Below are 18,201 nucleotides of genomic sequence, written 5' to 3'. Positions count from 1 at the left end.
GCATTTGACCAAATTTAAAACACAGCACAGAAAGATAATCTGGATACATCAAAATAAGACTTGCATTTATATAGCACCTTTCAAAACCTCATGACATCCAAAGTGCTTTACAGGCCAACAAAGTACTTTTGAAGCGCAGTGATTGATGTAATTTAATAAAGATGGCAGCCAATATGTGCACAGCAAAGTCCAACAAACAGCAATGTGATAATGGACAGATCATTTGTTTCAGTGATGTTGGTTGAGGGAAAAATGTTGGCTAAGACACTTGGGAGAACTCCACTGCTCTTCTTCAAAATAATGTCATGGGCTTCATGTGAAAGGCCATTTATAATCAAAGCTAGAGGAGTGGAGTTTGAGCTCATGTAAAAATAAGCAAAGATACCAAAAACTAAATTAGCCAAAAGAGTGTTTGGGTGGAGGCATCCTTCAATTTTAAGCTTTGTAAGTAGAAACTATAGTGCAAAATTTAGAAATAAAAAATATATTGTAATGGGCATATTCCATTGATCCTAAGGCTAATGTTATTAGATTGTAGACAGTTTAAAATAAAAACAAATATTCCATATTTTTGAAAGATAAAAAAATACTTACCTACAAAGCACTTTGGGACATCCTAAGGTTGTGAAAAACACTATATAAATGCAAATTTGTTTTTTCTTAAGAACACAATGAAATGCTCACAATAACTTATAGCCCTCACTCTGGTTCCATTCAGGCAGTACCATGCTTTGAACAATATCACCGGTCTGTAAAATGTCAGTCTCTGGATTTTATGTATCTGTGCTGGAACAGAAGGGATTATGCATGCAGTACATCGTTATTCAGCACCTTAATATCACATTAGCCTTGGAAATCACTTTGATGAGGTTGTACATGGTTTTTTAAGCCAGCCAACCTTTATAGTCATTCACATAATATTATAAACTATGGGATAAAATTCCTCTTGATAAAAAATGTTTTTCTCTGCTACTAATGGCCTTCTAACAAAATTACAAAAATGCATGCCTTTGAAATAGGCAATTTCTGAGAAAGCGATTTGATTAACGACTTGTTAGCAATACTGAAAAAGAGTCAACCTCCAGTTATTCATTAAGAGTCAATTCACCCTGATGTCTGAAACCTTGGCTAGGTATTGGTTTGCATAAATCATCTCGTAGTCATAGTTTCAGGAACTGGTATAATCTTCCCAGGCCAGACGCAAATGTAATAGACTCCTGCTCTGTACTGCACTTTCTTGCAAAATGCACTATATATGTTTTTTTGCAGATGGTGATTTTTTTTTTGTTACTACAGTGCTGTTATCAGTTACACACACTTGGCAGACAGATGCAGTTATTAGGAATACTAGGATGCATTAGCTCCCTGCAAGCAGCCACATTGGGTGGTTCTGTGGCAGGCCACCTTTAATGATTAGGACATATTGTTCGGGAGTAAAGTGAAGAAACAGCATTAATAGTCTTGCTAAATGTTATGGTAACTCAGCCGTATCAAAGAGATGAATGCCTAGACTAGGAGAGATTAAGAGGGAAGGATAAAGAGGCAATGATCTAAAAGGTCGAGGTAAATGTTCCATTAATAGGATTTGTCCAACTACAAAACAGTCAGGCACAGTGTAAACGGTATGCAAGATATTGGAGAGCACACAAATCTGCCTAGCTAATACGAAGCAAGAACAGACAAACTCTGCCTTTATATACAAACTTACACATTCTCCTGTCCCAAAGCACTTCACAGTAAATTAATTATCTTGAAGTGCAGTAACTGTTGTCTTCAGGCTAATGCAGCAGCCAATTTGCGCACGGCCATGAGATGATGAACTGTGCCATGGAATCTTTCACATTCCTGCTCCTCACGACAGCACAAAAAAGAGGAACTCACCTTTGGAATCCTCCCTGGCCAGACAACCACCCAGTGCTGGTTGGAACATGTGCAGCAGTGCTTTGCCCAAAATATGACATCATGACCGTATGCGCATTACAGGACCTTGACTAGCTCGTTAACTGGGCAGTCCACTCAGCAGTAGGCCTCAATAAAACATTGTCACGGCAACAACGATGGCAGCAAGAGGATGGCAGGTCATTGCCTCCATTTTCCGAGCACTTGCTTGACATTTCAGGACGCCTGAAAATTCACCCCAGTGGCTGTAATATTTCAGACCCTTTTCAGTCAATGAATAATACTTAGGACGATTGTTGATTTAGCGCACTCAAGGGCCGAGCTTTGCACGATGTCAACATACATCCGGAGTTCAAGCGCAGATGTCAGTTCTTCTAGTTCACAGTCCACACTGTCTTCTGCCATGAAACTAATTGTGTAGGCCACACCTGGGCCACTCTAACCTCTGCACCGGAGGTCACATGTAACTCCCCACCAAGAGCATTAAAGTTACAATACTTACCCCATAATATCCTGGCATCATAACATGCGGCATATGTCCATTTTTAACTATCTTAGCAATGCAGCTTCACATGTCAGGAGCACACAGCAGCAAAATGTCGGACAATTGGGAATGCCATGAACTGGGCGCTCCCTGCCCCTCGTTCTCTGATCTAAGCTTCTGCTGAGCAAGACTCATAACCAGAATAACCAAGTCTCACAATTTCAAGGCTTTCGTATTTTAACAAATATCTTAAACTTTCTCTCAGTTGCACATGTAACTTGCGACTGAGGTTCACATTTAGCATTTGCCCAATGTTGAAATCTGTGTAGTCTTCCCATACATTTGGTGGGAGTCCCAATCATATGATTCATCCCCAGTGATAAAAGAGCACCTAAAAAGTTTGGCTGACACGCTAGTACCAAAAGATAGACTTATATTTATATAAAACACATTTCACAACCTCATGACACCCCAAAGCACTTTAAAATCAATGAAGTACTTTCGAAGTAAAAGTTTCTATAGGTATGTGAAGAGAAAAAGATTGGTGAAGACAAATGTAGGTCCCTTACAGTCAGAAACAGGGGAATTTATTATGGGGAATAAAGAAATGGCTGACCAACTAAATGCATACTTTGGTTCTGTCTTCACAAAGGAGGATACAAATATCATACCAGAAATGTTGGGGAACACAGGGCTTGTTGAGAGAGAGGAACTGAAAGAAATCAGTATTAGTAGAGAAATGGTGTTGGGGAAATTGATGGGATTGAAGGCCGATAAATCCCCAGGGCCTGATGATATGCATCCCAGAGTCCTTAAGGAAGTGGCATTGGTGGTCATCTTCCAAGATTCTATAGACTCTGGAACAGTTCCGACAGATTGGAGGGTAGCCAATGTAACCCCGCTATTTAAAAAGGGAGGTAGAGAGAAAGCAGGGAATTATAGACCAGTCAGCCTGACAACGGCAGTGTGGAAAAGTCTAGAGTCCATTATCAAAGATTTTATTTTATAGCAGAGCACTTAGAGAACAATGGTAGAATTGGGCAGAGTCAGCATGGATTTACAAAAGGGAAATCATGCTTGACAAATCTACTAGAATTCTTCGAGGATGTAACTAGTAGAGTTGATGAGGGGGAGCCAGTGGATGTGGTTTATTTGGACTTTCAGAAGGCTTTCGACAAAGTCACACTTAAGAGATTAGCGTGTAAAATTAAAGCACATGGGATTGGGGGTAGTGTATTGCGATGGATGGAAAATTGGTTGGCAGACAGGAAACAAAGAGTAGAGATAAATGGGTCTTTTTCCGAATGGCAGGCAGTGACTAGTGGGGTACCACAGGAATCGGTGCTAGGACCCCAGCTATTCACAATATACATTAATGGTGAGGGAACTAAATGTAATATCTCCAAATTTGCAGATGACACAAAACTGGGTGGGAGGGCGAGTTGTGAGGAGGATGCAGAGAGGCTTCAGGGTGATTTGGACAAGTTGAGTGAGTGGGCTAATGCATGGCAGATGCAGTATAATGTGGATAAATGTGAGGTTATCCACTTTGGTAGCAAAAACAGGAAGGCAGATTATTATCTGAACAGCAGAAACTGAGAAAGGGGAATATGCAGCGAGACCTGGGTGTTTTCGTACACCAGTCGCTGAAGGTAAGCATGCAGGTGCAACAAGCGGTAAAAAAGGCAAATGGTATGTTGGCCGTCAGAGAGAGAGGATTCGAGTACAGGAGCAGGGATGTCTTGCTGCAATTATACAGGACCTTGGTGAGGCCACACCTGGAATATTGTGTGCAGTTTTGGTCTCCTTATCTGAGGAAGGATGTTCTCGCTATACAGGGAGTGCAGCGAAGGCTTACCAGACTGATTCCCGGGATGGCGGGACTGACATATGAGGAGAGATTGAGTCAGTTAGGATTATATTCGCTGGAGTTCAGAAGAGTGAGGGGGGATCTCATAGAAACCTATAAAATTCTAACAGGACTTGACAGGGTAGATGTAGGAAGGATGTTCCCAATGGTGGGGGAGTCCAGAACCAGGGGCCATAGTCGAAGGATACAGGGTAAACCTTTCAGGACTGAGATGAGGAAAAATTTCTTCACCCAGAGAGTGGTGAGCCTGTGGAATTCGCTACCACAGAAAGCAGTTGAGGCCAAAACATTGTATGTTTTCAAGAAGGAGTTAGATATAGCTCTTGGGTCTAAAAGGATCAAAGGGTACGGGGTGAAAGTGGGAACAGGCTACTGAGTTGGATGATCAGCCATGATCATAATGAATGGAGGAGCAGGCTCGAAGGGCCGAATGGCCTACTCCTGCTCCTATTTTCTATGTTTCTATGAAGTGCAGTCACTGTTGTAATCAAGGAAACGTAGTAGCCAAATTGCACACAGGGAGGTCCCACAAGCAGCATTGAGATAATGACCAGATAATCTGTTTTTGTGATGTTGGTTGAGGGATAATTGGCCAGGGCACCAGGTGAGCTCCGCTAGTCTTTTTCAAAGAGCACCGTGGGATCTTTTAAATCCACCTGAGTGAGCAGGCAGGGCCTCAGTTTAACATTTCACCAAAAAAATGGATGCTGTTTCTAGTTAGTTAAATTCAGATTGAATTACACAGCATACAAATGTGACAGTGTGCCTAATAAATGCAAAATTATTTAGATCTAAAATTAAAATAATGTACTTTGAGTAAAAATATTGTTTTGTGAAGTCTGCCATGCACATTGGGAGTTACCAACTGATTACAGCTCTGAGCCTAAGGCACATATAACATAGGGCTTGTAACCAGAGAACAGCTTGAACAGGCCAGTCTCTGTACTTTGTGTTGCCATGGCAACAATACGCTGCTGTCAGGCCAGAGCGCCACAAAGTGTGCAGAGATTTACTATTAATACGTAAAATTAAATTCTACGGATTGAAGTGACACCAGAAGCTGCACTAATATCAGTCAGAAGTTTCGTCACCACGACCAGTTCTCCTCAAGTTGTAGGCTGCTGATCTGTGTTGCATTTTTATTTTTAAAACATACACACCCCACCTGATCAGATTAACAAACCTCTTCAGATTTTTTTTGGCAAGCTTCTATAAACAAAGTTAAAAGTTGTAGGCTTTTTTTTTTAAAAAAAGCAACGACATCCACCACTGCAGATAGCATGCAGCATTTAAACTGATAGATCATTTAGTATTAAATTATTATAGGCCTGCATTTATATATCATTTTCAAAATTAGCACTTCACAAGTGCAAGTGATGGGTCCACTGTATGCAATTACCTTATGCAACATGGTCCTTCAAAATTTGAACCCGCCTCACCCTCACCCCCATCCAATCATAAAATTTTCACCTTCCAATCTCCCCCCACCGCCGCCACCCTGATTCCCCAATCTGCAATGCTGGACACTGGGAATGCATTGGTGTTGAGCACAGTGACATTTCTGTGAACAGATAGCCCCTGAACATTAATTGAGTGTCAGCTCTTGCTTTGAATGCAGGCCATCGGGTTGATGCGAGGAAGCCTGATGACGAAATGAGAACCATTTGCGATATCTTGCAAGTAAAGGACCTCTGCCGCCATCTGAAGGCTCTGCCTCCTGTCCTGTCAATACGTCCTTTCCACAGGGCAAGTGATGAAGGTGATGCCCTCCTGCAAACACTGCAAGGCTATTTTCAAATACCAGTTGCCCATTTATCACCTGTAAACAGAAGGCAGCAACTCAAAATCCCAGAGCTGGGGAACAGGGAGGGAAGGTACCCAGCTGTCCATTGACATCCAGGATGCAATCTGCAGGTGTACCTATAAGCACGTGAGCAGCCAAGCCTTTAAATATGCAAATGGGGGCAGGGCGAATCAATGCCACATGTAGGGCTATGGCAAAAGAACAGAGGAGTGGGACTAACTGAATAGCTCTTTCAAAGCACAGGCACAATGGGCTGAATGGCCTCCTTCTGTGTTTTCAGATAGAAACTACCAGAAATTGCACTGCAAATTAAAGACTTGCTCAGGTCAGGAAAAAGAATCTGACCCGAACCCAACCAATCCACAGCGGACCAGAGCTCAACCCGGCCCGAGTACCTCCAATTTCACCCTGAGCCGGACCCGAGCCCGACCCAGCCATCCCTTTACTTACCTTCCGACTGGGAAGCTCCTCGAAGCTGCAGCGCATGAGTGATGACGTCATAGTGACGTCACTCACTCACTGCGCAGACTCAGTTTCGTCCCAGACTCCCAGCTCAACTAAGTTTTTTATTTTTAATACTTACCAGCAGAGCACCTACCGCGTGTGTCCGGCCCGACCTGAGCCCGAAAGCCGGAAGAGAGGCCCGACCCGAACCCGACACGTGTCGTCGGGTTCGGTCTGGGTTGGGTAGCAGGCCTTTACTGCAAATGCTCTGCTTATTTGTAAAAGATGTTGAGTGCCATTAAAGGACCATTCAAGAAACAGCCCAGTAAATGCTTAATCTTTTCAAATACTCAAAAATACCAGTTTTTTCCAGGCTTCTTTGTGCTGTTCATTTTTACATATGAACTAGGAGCAGGAATTGGCCATTCGGCCTAACGGCCTGCTACCCGACCCGAACCCAATGGGACCTGACAACGTGTCAGGTTCGGGTCGGGCCCGGTCCGGGTCGGACACACAAAGTAAGCATTACTGGTAAGTGTTAAAAGTGAAAAAACTACCTGAGCTGGGAGTCCGAGACGTCAAGGAGGGAAACTCTAAGTCTGTGCAGTGAGTGAGTGAACGTCTCTATGACATCATCACGCTCATGCTGCAGTTTCCTGCAGATTCAGAGTTGCAAAGTAGGTAAAGGGAACATTCCGGTGGTTGGGCTCGGGTCGGGCCGGGCGCGGGAAAAAATGGAGGGACTCGGCCCGGGTTGGGCTCGGGTCCGATCTGATTCTGTCGGGTTCGGGTCAGGTATTTTTTCCCTGACCTGAGCAGGCCTTTAATGCGGCCCCTCAAATCTGCTCTTCCATTCTATACAATCATGGCTGATCGGTTTGTGGATTCAACTCCACTTTCCTGCCTACCCCCGATACCCTTTGACTCCCTTGTTTGTCAAGAATCTGTCTACCTCTGCTTTAAAAACATTCAATGACCCTGCCTCCACCACTTTCCAGGGAAGAGAGTTCCACAGATTCACGACACAGATTCTCCTCATCGCTTTTTAAATGGGAGACACCTTATTTTTAAACTGTGCCCCCTAGTCTTAGTCTCTCCCACAAGGGGAAATATCCTTTCCACATCCACCCTGTCACATCCCCTCAAGAGCTTATATGTTTCAATAAGATCACCTCTCATCCTTCTAAACCTCAACGAATACAGACACAACTGGTCCACCTTTCCTCAATAAGATAACCCTCTCATCCCAGGAATCAGTCGGGTGAACCTCCTCTGAATTGTTTCCAATGCAATTATATCCTTTTTTAAGTAAGGAGACCAAAACTGTACACAATACTCTAGATGTGGTCTTACCAATGCCCTGTACAACTGTAACAAAGCATCTCTACTTTTATATTCCATTCCCCTTGCCAACCTGAAAACGGTCCATTTATGCCTACTCCATGTTTCCTGTTAGCTAACCAATCCTCTATCCATGCTAATATATTACCCCCTATACCACAGGCTCTTATTTTGTTTAGTAACTTTTGATGTGGCACCTTGTCAAATTCCTTCTGGAAATCCAAGTACACCACATCCACAGGTCCCCCTTTATCCACGTTGCTTGTTACTTCCTCAAAGAACTCTAATAAATTATTCAAACACCATTTCCCTTTCACAAAACCACGTTGACTCTGCCTGATTGCATTGAGATTTTCGAAATGATCTGCTATAACCTCCTTAATAATAGATTACAGCATTAGATGCTAAATTAACAGGCCTATAGTTTCCTACTTTCAGTCTTCCTCCTTTCTTGAATAGCAGAGTTACATTTGCTATTTTCCAATCTGATGGAACTTTTCCAAAATCTAGGGAATTTTGGAAAATTAAAACCAATACATTCACTATCTCAGTAGTCACTTCTTTTACGGCCCTAGGATGAAGTCTTATCAGAACCTGGGGACTTGTCAGCTTTTAGTTCGAATAATGTTCTCAGTAGCCTTTCCCATGTGATGGTAACTGTTTTAAGTTCCTCCCTCCCTTTCATGATTCACAATTATTTCTGGAATGTTATTTGTATCCTCTACAGTGAAGATAGATGCACAAAATCTGTTCAATTCCTCCGCCATTTCCTTATTTTCTATTAACTCCTCATATTCGCTCTTGACAGGATCAATACTCACTTTACTTACTCTTTTCCTTTTTAAATACTTGTACAAACTCTTACTATCTATTTTTATATTTCTAGCTAATTTTCTCTCATACTCTAATTTCTCTCTCATTCTTTTAATCATTCTTTTCTGTTTTTTATATACTGTCCAATTTTCTGACCTGCCACTGCTCTTTGCTGAATTGTACGCTTTTTCTTTCAATTTGATGCTATCTTTAACTTCCTTAGTTATCCACGGATGGCGAGTCCTTCCCCTAGAGTCTTTCTTTCTCATTGGAATGTATCTTTTCTGAGTGTTATGAAAGATCTCCTGAAGTGTCTGCCACTGCATCTCTACTGTCCTATCCCATAACCTAATTCCCCAGTTTACTGTCTTCAAACCCTCATAATTTACCCTTATTTAAGTTTAAAACACTAGTCTTAGATCCACTCTTCTCACCCTCAAACTGAATGCAAAATTCAATCATGTTGTGATCACATGCCACCTAGGGGCGCCTTTACTATGAGGTCATTAATTAATCCGGTCTTGTTACACATTACCAGATCTACAGTAGCCTGCTCTCTGGTTGGCTCTAGAATGTGCTGCTCTAAGAAACTGTCCCAAAAACACTCCATGAACTCATCATCCAGGCTACCTTTGCCAATCAGATTTGTCCAATCTACCTGTAGATTAAAACCACCCATGATTATCACTGTACCTTTCTCACAAGCCGCCATTATTGCTTGCTGTATACCCCATCCTACTGTGTGGTTACTATTAGGGGGGCCAATAAACTACTCCCACAAGTGACTTCCTACCTTTACTATTTCTTATCGCTACCCAACTGATTCTACATCTTGATTTTTAGAACTAAGGTCACCTCTCTCTATTGTACTAATGTCATCCTTAATTAACAGAGCTACACCACCACCTTTTCCTGTTCTTCCGAAATGTCATGTACACTGAATAGTCAGGTCCCAGTCTTTCCCATCTTGCAGTCATGTCTCTGTAATGAGATGGGGTTTTTCATAAATTAACATGTAACCCTATCGAGCTAGGAATCCCAGCACTTTAGAAATAATGCCAATACCTAGCTTTGCAACCAGTCTAGTCTACAATAGTATCTTCCAATAGATGAGACTGAGTTGTATTCCTGCTAATGCTTGACAGCTGCCTAAAGTAGCTTTGCCAGGGTGAACAGTGCAACGTGGGACAATTATTCAGTACAAAACAAACTTTATGATCACCAAACTACAACACTGACTGTGATTTATTGGCTTGCTGGTCCATTTAAAACAAACATTAAAAGGAAAACTGATGTTTTCTGTGAAACAGTCAGCCAATAATTAATCAGTCAGTGGCCTCTGCTGTGAATGATGATCATTGAACACGTCTTGCATAAAACAACTGCCCTAAGATATGCTCCACTGCTGCTGGATACCAAAATTCTTTTAACAATTACTTTCATATACACACTTGTTTCCTGTCACACTTTAGTCTATAATCTGACCCCATTCGGTCATTTTTTCTTCGAGTCATGTAAGCTTTTACACAGCTGAAGAAGCTTTTTGGTTGATGAAATTCTGGAGATGAGTTGGAGGAAGAGGCCAGTCACACAGATGAACAGCCAGACTCATCAAGATCCACAGCTCTTCGGCTATCCTAACCCGCTCAGCCATGGCTTCTTACCTGCCCAAGCACTTGTCAGAGCAACCCACATCAGAGGAAATAATCAGTCAGGAGGGTTTTTACTGGGTGAGCATGGGAATTTCAGAACATTGGAATCGATTATCCTTAACAAGAATATTTATCAAGGTCACCAGACAAATCCTTCAATCTTCACCTCAATAGATTGTCAAGGAACCATCTTGGGTCTACTAACCAGTTTATGGCTAGGAGTTAATGATGTCTAAATTTGTATTGCTGCACCACCCTACATCAACCAATGCAGATTATATTAGCACTCACACTTACCAACCCTCCATTAGCAATCTGCATAAACTACTGAATGAATGAATCCAGTCTTCTAAAACAAGACTTCAAAGTGCTCTATGCACATTGGCATTATCCCACGGTTCATGTTAACTTTGTTCTCCCCCACCAGCTGCTGATGCTTTACTGAAGTCATTAGCTATGACTGCAGGGGATATCCCTGATTACCAATCAACTATCCTGATACATGGTTCTGAGCCATCAAGGGAGATATTACGGATTGTCACACAGTTAAAGCATCATGACAGCTCCTTGGGTACAAAGCATTAGTGTGCCTGATAAGATGATTGATATCACACACAAGCTGGACATTTATTGTAGGAAAGCTTTTCCAATTCATGAAATTGAGTGGGTTGCCACATGGCGCTTTCTATGTTAAGTGTTCTGTCAATTGCTCCTTACCCCTGGGAATCCTGCCAATCTACAGAATTGGGCTGCTCACGCTCTTTGTTCCATGCAGTAGGTAATAAATTGTTGAGGCCTACCTGAAAAGAGCAACAGTTACCTCCTTTATACAGTGCTGCCTGACAAATGTGACAAAGATCACCTGAGCCTGGGAAGACCCATCAACAACAAAACCAAGAAAATGATCGTTTTCACTGGTAGAGACTTTGCTGTTCTCACAGTGGAGTTGGGCTGTAGGTCTTCAACCAGCAGTTTACAGAACTCTCCATGGGGAAGTCCAGCTTTCTGAGGCAGTGATGAGCAGAAAAATCTAATAAAGATCTTTTAGGCCTGTAAATCCTGTGTAATGTGGTATTGGTGTGCAGGAAACAAACATGTTCTGCAATATCGACTCGGAACAGCCTCCAAACTAGACTTTTCTATATCCTCATCATAGCACAAAAATAGATTGGTTCTCATTGGGAAGTCTATTTCCCCCACCCAAAATTTTACTTTAAGAAATCTTGAGAGACCTTTCAACAGCAAGAACCAAACATAAAAGTGGATAGGCAAAGTTACTGCACACTTCAGTAAGCAAATCATCCTTTGTGAGACATCAAACCTCAGAGATACTGCTGCTTAGACCACCATTTATGGTGGCAGTATTCAAAGATCAGGTTGGAGGCATGATTAGCCACATCCTCCTCCCACATTTAACTGCATCGGGGCAGGCTCGAGGCAGCTGGGAATTGCAAGTTCTCAGGAAGAAAATCTTTGTGCAACATTTTTACATAGGAACTGTTTGACAAAGAAAGGCTAAAATTTATCTAGTTAGCCTCTCACCATCCTGGTAGTTGCATGGTATACCGATAATGGAGTTGTTGACTGCTCATAGCAATCGATCTCTATTAGTTAGTCCACAATAGGCCCAGACATGAGAAGATGATAACACTAGTTGTGGAAAGTTTTGGGAACCATAGGTCCAAAGTCACCTGTTCCTCCCAAGCATGCTACACTCATCACATTAGATGTCTCGAATTTCTCATTCATTGTTTCCAAAATGTTATTTTCGGAAAGAAATCTGAAATATTGGGCCAAATTTTACAGACACCCCGCATCAGGGGTCGTGTCACGGTGGGGGGGAGGGGGGGGATGCCATAAAATGCCTCTGGGAGAGGCCCGCCACGGACTTTGATGCCCGGAAAGCCAGGCCCCATATTGCCAGCGGTGGCGAAGCCCATATCGGGCCTCTCCCAGAGGCATTTTACGGCCCAGACCCCCACCCCTGCCACGACCCCTGACATCGGGGAGTCTGTAAAATTCACCCCAATATTTCAGTGAGATGGATGTTAACAAATGGAACTGATTTTCTAGGGAGATGGTGGAAGCAGTTAGCATTGATTCATTCAAATGCAAATTCAAAAGATTTCTTTCCGAAAATAACATTTTGAGAAACAGTGAGAGAGAAATTTAAATATGTTAATTAATTAAAATTCATGAATTAATTACTTACCTGCTCCCGCCGTCAGTCCTGGTGTGACATTTATGCCGATGGCCGGCACTCCCATGCCTTCGGATCTCCATCCGGAGATCTGAAGCGGGACACTGGTGGGGAGGGGGAGTGGGTAAGCTTTCAGGGCGGGAGGGGTGGGGAGTGAAGTCAAATGTCTCTGGTCTAGGGGTTGGTGGGAAGGGGTAAATTTTAAAGTTTGTCCACTTTGGCGGGGTATATCGGGAGCACAAGTTAAATGATTTTGTGGGGGAGAGGGCAAGTAATGAATTTGATGGTCATTGGGGGGGGGCATTGGGAGAGGGTCGGGATAACTTTATTTAATTTTTTTAAGTCATTTTGCTTTAAATATTTAAATTAAACAGAAGGGCTGGAAGCCTTTTAAAAATGGAATGACGCCTGCATAGTGGCACCTAACGCCATTGCCGAGGATGGACCGCACTCCCCCCCACCCCACCTCCACGTCATCGGGCGGTGGGGGAGGGGGCGGTCTGCCCAGCCATTTAAATGGGCCGCCACATTTAATATCACAGCGGTTCCGTGAAGCTCATTGTTTATGGCCGCCGCCATTAGGCCACTGTTTCAGCAGTTTAGTTTTAAATCTAATCTCCCTTTTGGCACCATATTGCAGTGTTTGGTCATACCACTACGTTTTATGGGTTCCGATCCCAACACCACCTGAAAACAGGTTGTAAAAAAGGAAATCTAGCCCTACATCTTTTATCTCTTATGTGCCAGAGACATTTTTTAAATATGTAAGATAGAATGCATTGTAGCAATATTATCTCCAGCCAGTACAAGAGTATAATGAGTGTTTTACCCATCAAACAAGTTAGTCTGTCATGTTTTTCTCATATTTCTGTTCTAGTATTCTCATCGCGCTCTTAAGAGGATTTTGTTACATTTAGTGGCAGGGCAGCAAACTATGTGAAAGTGACAACTGAGACAGGGTTCAGGTCTGCTTCTAACCCAACTTATCGCAAGTTAATACAAAGACTTGTGTTTCTAAAGTGCCTTTCACAATCTCAGGACATCCCAAAGCACTTTGTAGCTAATGAAATATTCTTGAAAGGTAGCCACTGTTGTGGGAAACACAGCAGTCAATGTTGCACAAACAGCAATGTGATAATGACAAAATAATTTTTTTTTATATAATGCTGGTTGAGAGATTGACCAGGACATTAGGAAGAACTTCCCTGCTCTCCTTTGAAATAGTGCTGTGGTATCTTTTACATTCACCTGAATATACCGTCTCATTCAAACGACAGCACTTACAGCAGTGTAGCACTCCCTCAATACTGCATTGGATAGTCAGCCTAGATTTGTGTGCTCAGGATTATACACACTTAGATAGTCTCTGGAATGGGATTTGAACCCACAACATTCTAACTCAAAGATGCGAGAGCTACCATTGAGCTACAGCTGATACAGCTAACAAGCACAAGCGAAAGCTGGGTAGCAGTCTGACAATTACCCCTACACCATCCCTGCAAATTGTGACCATTCTCCCAATCCCCACTATAAAGGAGGTGAAAGTTTGTAGTGAAACTTCTATTATGTGCCAAAATTCTCATGGAACAAAGCCTTGCACTTGTCTCCATCCTGAGGTCTAGCATATTGTTACAACAGATGGGGCCTCACCCCTCCCTAGCTCTGTAACCTCCTTCAACCCTAAACCCACCACGATTTCTGCATTCCTCAAATTCTGGTCTTTTATGTATCCCTTGTGTTAACCGCTCTACCACTGGTCACTATGCTTTTCACCTGCCTAGTTACTAATCTTTGGAAATCCCTCCCTAAACCTCTCTGCTTCTCTACCTCTCCTCATTTCAGATGCTCGTTAACATTTCTCTCTTTAACCAAGCTTTTGGTCACCTGCCTAAATATCTATGTGACTGAGTGTCAAATTTTGTTTAACTCATCTGTGAAGAGGCTTCATATGTTTTACTATGTTAAAAGTGCTATATAAATGCAAGCTGTTGTTCGTTCTATAAAACCAAAATTTTAGGCTCTCTATTATCCAGCAGCCAGGTCCTCTTCATTACAGTGGGTATTGGAGACTCTACCACAGCTCATCTTTACAACTAACGTCTGATCACGTTAGGCCTCAGTCATTACTGATGTTGATGGCATCAGTAATAAGAAAGTGCAGTAGCCTTAGTGCAGCACAATTATACCACTAACTCATAAAGCCATTCATATTTATCAAGCATAAACATTTATCAAAAAAAGCTAATTATTGCTCTTTTACAATACCTATCACAATCCGAAATAAAGGGGGAATGCAATTTTTAAATGTTTTTAAAACCACTAATTGTTACAAGACCCAGGAAAGTACACACATCACCATTCGCTATTAGAATCAATGCTTTTATCTCTTCCTTGAATTAATTTTGGGTCTTCCTTTAAAATGGGAAGGGCATAAAACACACTCTATAAAATGCCTTTTATGTAGTTTGAAACAGCTGTCTGATACGATTCAGTTGTGTATATAATGAATAGTGCTCTCACACACTTATCGCTGTCCATAAGGTCCCAGTCTCATTCCCAGGGAAAAATCTTAAAATGGATTACTTTCCAGGTTACTCACTGCATCAATAGCCTCATTTTCCATCATTAAGTACAAACTGGAGGAACATACTGTTTATATTTGATGCCTTTTTTCCTACTGTTATAATAATGTAATCCATTACTGAACATGCAGTCTGCAGGAGGTAATAGTAGGTCTATGAGCAGGGAACTTTGTTGCATTATAGGAATATAGGAGCAGCAGCAGGCCATTCAGCCCCTTGAGGCTGTTCAGCCATCCAATTAGATCATGGCTGATCTGTACCTCAACCCCATTTACCCGCTTTTGATCCATATCCCTTGATACCCTCACCCGACAAAAAATTATCGATCTCAGTCTTGCAAAAGTCTCAGAGATCCAGATTTCTACTACAATTTGTATGAAGAAATACTTCCTGGTTTCACTCCTGAATGTTCTGGCTGTACCTCCATGTTCTGAATTCCCCCCATTAAAGGAAATAGCTTCTTTTTAGGGTGGGTGTCCCAGTACACGAAACACAGAATGCAGGTACAGCAAGTGATTAAGGTAAATGCAATGTTGTCATTTATTGCAAGGGGAATGGAATATAAAAGTAGAGATGTTTTGCTACAGTTGTACAGGAGATTGGTGAGACCACATCTAGAGTATTGTGTCCAGTTTTGGTCTCCTTATTTAAGAAAGGATATAATTGCATTGAAAGCAGTTCAGAGATGGTTCACTCGACTGATTCCTGGGATGAGAGGGTTATCTTATGAGGAAAGGTTGGACCTGTATTCATTGGAGTTTAGAAGGATGAGAGGTGATCTGATTGAAACATACAAGATCCTGAGGGGACTTAACAGGGTGGATGTGGAAAGGATGTTTCCCCTTGTGGGAGAGATTATAACTAGGGAACATAGTTTTAAAAAGGGGTCTCCCATTTTGGACAGAGATGAGGAGAAATTTTTTCTCTCAGAGGGTTGTGATTCTGTGGAACCCTCTTCCCCAGAGAGTGGTGGAGGCAGGGTCATGGAATGTTTCTAAGGCAGAGGTAGACAGATTCTTGACAAACAAGGGAGTCAAAGGGTATCGGGGGTAGGCAGAAAAGTGGAGTTGAGTCCACAAAGAGATCAGCCATCAATGGGGGAGCAAGCTCGAGACTCTTGCTCCTGGTTTGTATGTTTATCTGCCTTATCAAATGCTTTTACCATTTTAAACATCTTGATTTGATCATCCCTCAATCTGTTATACTTAAGGGAATACTTTTCTTTTATTTCCAAAATATACTTTATTCATAAAAATCTGTAAAAATTACATTCCCAAACAGTTTAAAACAGCATCAAGTCAAAAAATACAAACAGTGCAAAGGTGATCAGTTTCCTTCCATACAATTATGAGTTGCCTCACAACCCTTCCATTTCATTAACATGCCATATACATTTTTACATTTACAGCACACAAAATTTTCCCGATACAGTTCGAGGAGTTTCCCATAAATCCAGCCCCTCAGTTCAGCTTGGTGGGGGGGACCTTACACTGTGGTCTTTCCCCATTGAGCCTTTGCTGTGGCTGCCCCAAGCTTTAGTGCGTCCCTCAGCACGTAGTCCTGGACCTTGGAATGTGCCAGTCTGCAACATTCGGCCATGGACAACTCTTTGCACTGGAGGACCAGCAAGTTTCGGGCAGACCAAAGGGCGTCTTTCACCGAATTGATAGTCCTCCAGCAGCAGTTGATGTTTGTCTCGGTGTGCGTCCCTGGGAACAGCCCGTAGAGCACAGACTCCTGTGTTACAGAGCTGCTTGGGATGAACCTCAACAAAAACCACTGCATCTCTTTCCAAACCTGCTTTGCAAAGACACATTCCAGGAGGAGGTGGGCAACCATCTCCACGGAGGCATTGTGCAGAGGGGGCGAGACTTCAGGCGTGCATGAAGGATCTGACGGGGAGGGCCCTTCTCACCACCAGCCAAGCTACGTCTTGGTGCTTGTTTGAAAGTTCTGGTGATGAGGCATTCCGCCAAATGACTTTGGCGGTCGGCTCGGGGAACCATCCGACAGGATCCACCGTCTCCTTTTCCCATCGGACCTTGAGGACATTCCGTGCAGACCACTGCCTGATGGACCGGTGGTCAAAGGTGTTTTCCCGCAGAAACTGCTCCACGAAGGATAGGTGGTACGGCACGGTCCAACTGCATGGAGCGTTCCGCGGCAATGTGACCAGGCCCATCCTTCGCAACACCAGGGATGGATAGAACCTCAGCACGTAGTGACACTTGGAGTTTGCGTACTGGAGATCTACACACAGCTTGATGCAGCCGCACACGAAGGTGGTCATCAGGATGAGGGCCACGTTGGGTACATTTTTCCCGCCCTTGTCCAGAGATTTGAACATCGTGTCCCTACGGACCCGGTCCATTTTAGATCTCCAGATGAAGCAGAAAATATACTTAAGGGAATACCAGTGAAGCTCACGTAACCTGTCCTTGCATTTTAACCCTTTAAGCCCTAGTATCATTCTGGTGAAGCTATGCTGCACTCCCTCCAAGGTCAATGTATCCTTCCTGATGTGTGGTGTGCAAAACAGTACTCCAGATGGGGTCTGACCGACCAAAACATAACTTCCGTCCCTTTGTATTCCAGCGCCCTTGAGATAAAGGCTAACATTCCATTAGCTTTTTTGGTTGATTTATGTACCTGTCCACTAGCTTTTACATAGACACCCAAATCCCCTTGCTACTCCACTGTTCTAAGTTTCTCACTATTTGGAAAATACTCTGAATTATAAAATTAGCCAAATGCAGAAGAACTCTCCCAGAACAAATCTGTTGCTTTTAAACTTCAGAAGCCTTAGGCAGCTTGTGAAATAATCTTCTGTAAACAAGAAAGAACTGATTTCAAAAGAAACAAACTGTCTGCCACACAGATTTAAAATAAGAGTATGAAATATTTAATACTTTGATGCTATTATGTGTCTACTAGCTATCCCTAAGCTGCTCAATTTGGCATCTTGCTACTAATATAGGTTTTAACTGTAATACTGATATCATTTATGTAATTGTGGGAAAATTCAACTTTGTATGTATAAAATGTCAGCCTTTCAAAGAATGAAAATAGCTTAATTACCAGTGATTAAATTCAAAATTGTGCCAATGATAGT

The 18,201-nt window shown here is 42.5% G+C and overlaps 1 protein-coding gene across 10 annotated transcripts in view; it reads right to left on the bottom strand.

The window, feature by feature from the left end:
* Positions 1 to 18,201, bottom strand: part of LOC137383655 (dyslexia-associated protein KIAA0319-like) — a 124,980-nt gene that overhangs the window by 71,155 nt on the left and 35,624 nt on the right. The window lies entirely within an intron of this gene.

This window comes from Heterodontus francisci, chromosome 2 (genome assembly GCF_036365525.1).
Source record: "Heterodontus francisci isolate sHetFra1 chromosome 2, sHetFra1.hap1, whole genome shotgun sequence".
NCBI lineage: Eukaryota > Metazoa > Chordata > Chondrichthyes > Heterodontiformes > Heterodontidae > Heterodontus > Heterodontus francisci.
This window is presented reverse-complemented; position numbering and strand designations above follow the sequence as displayed.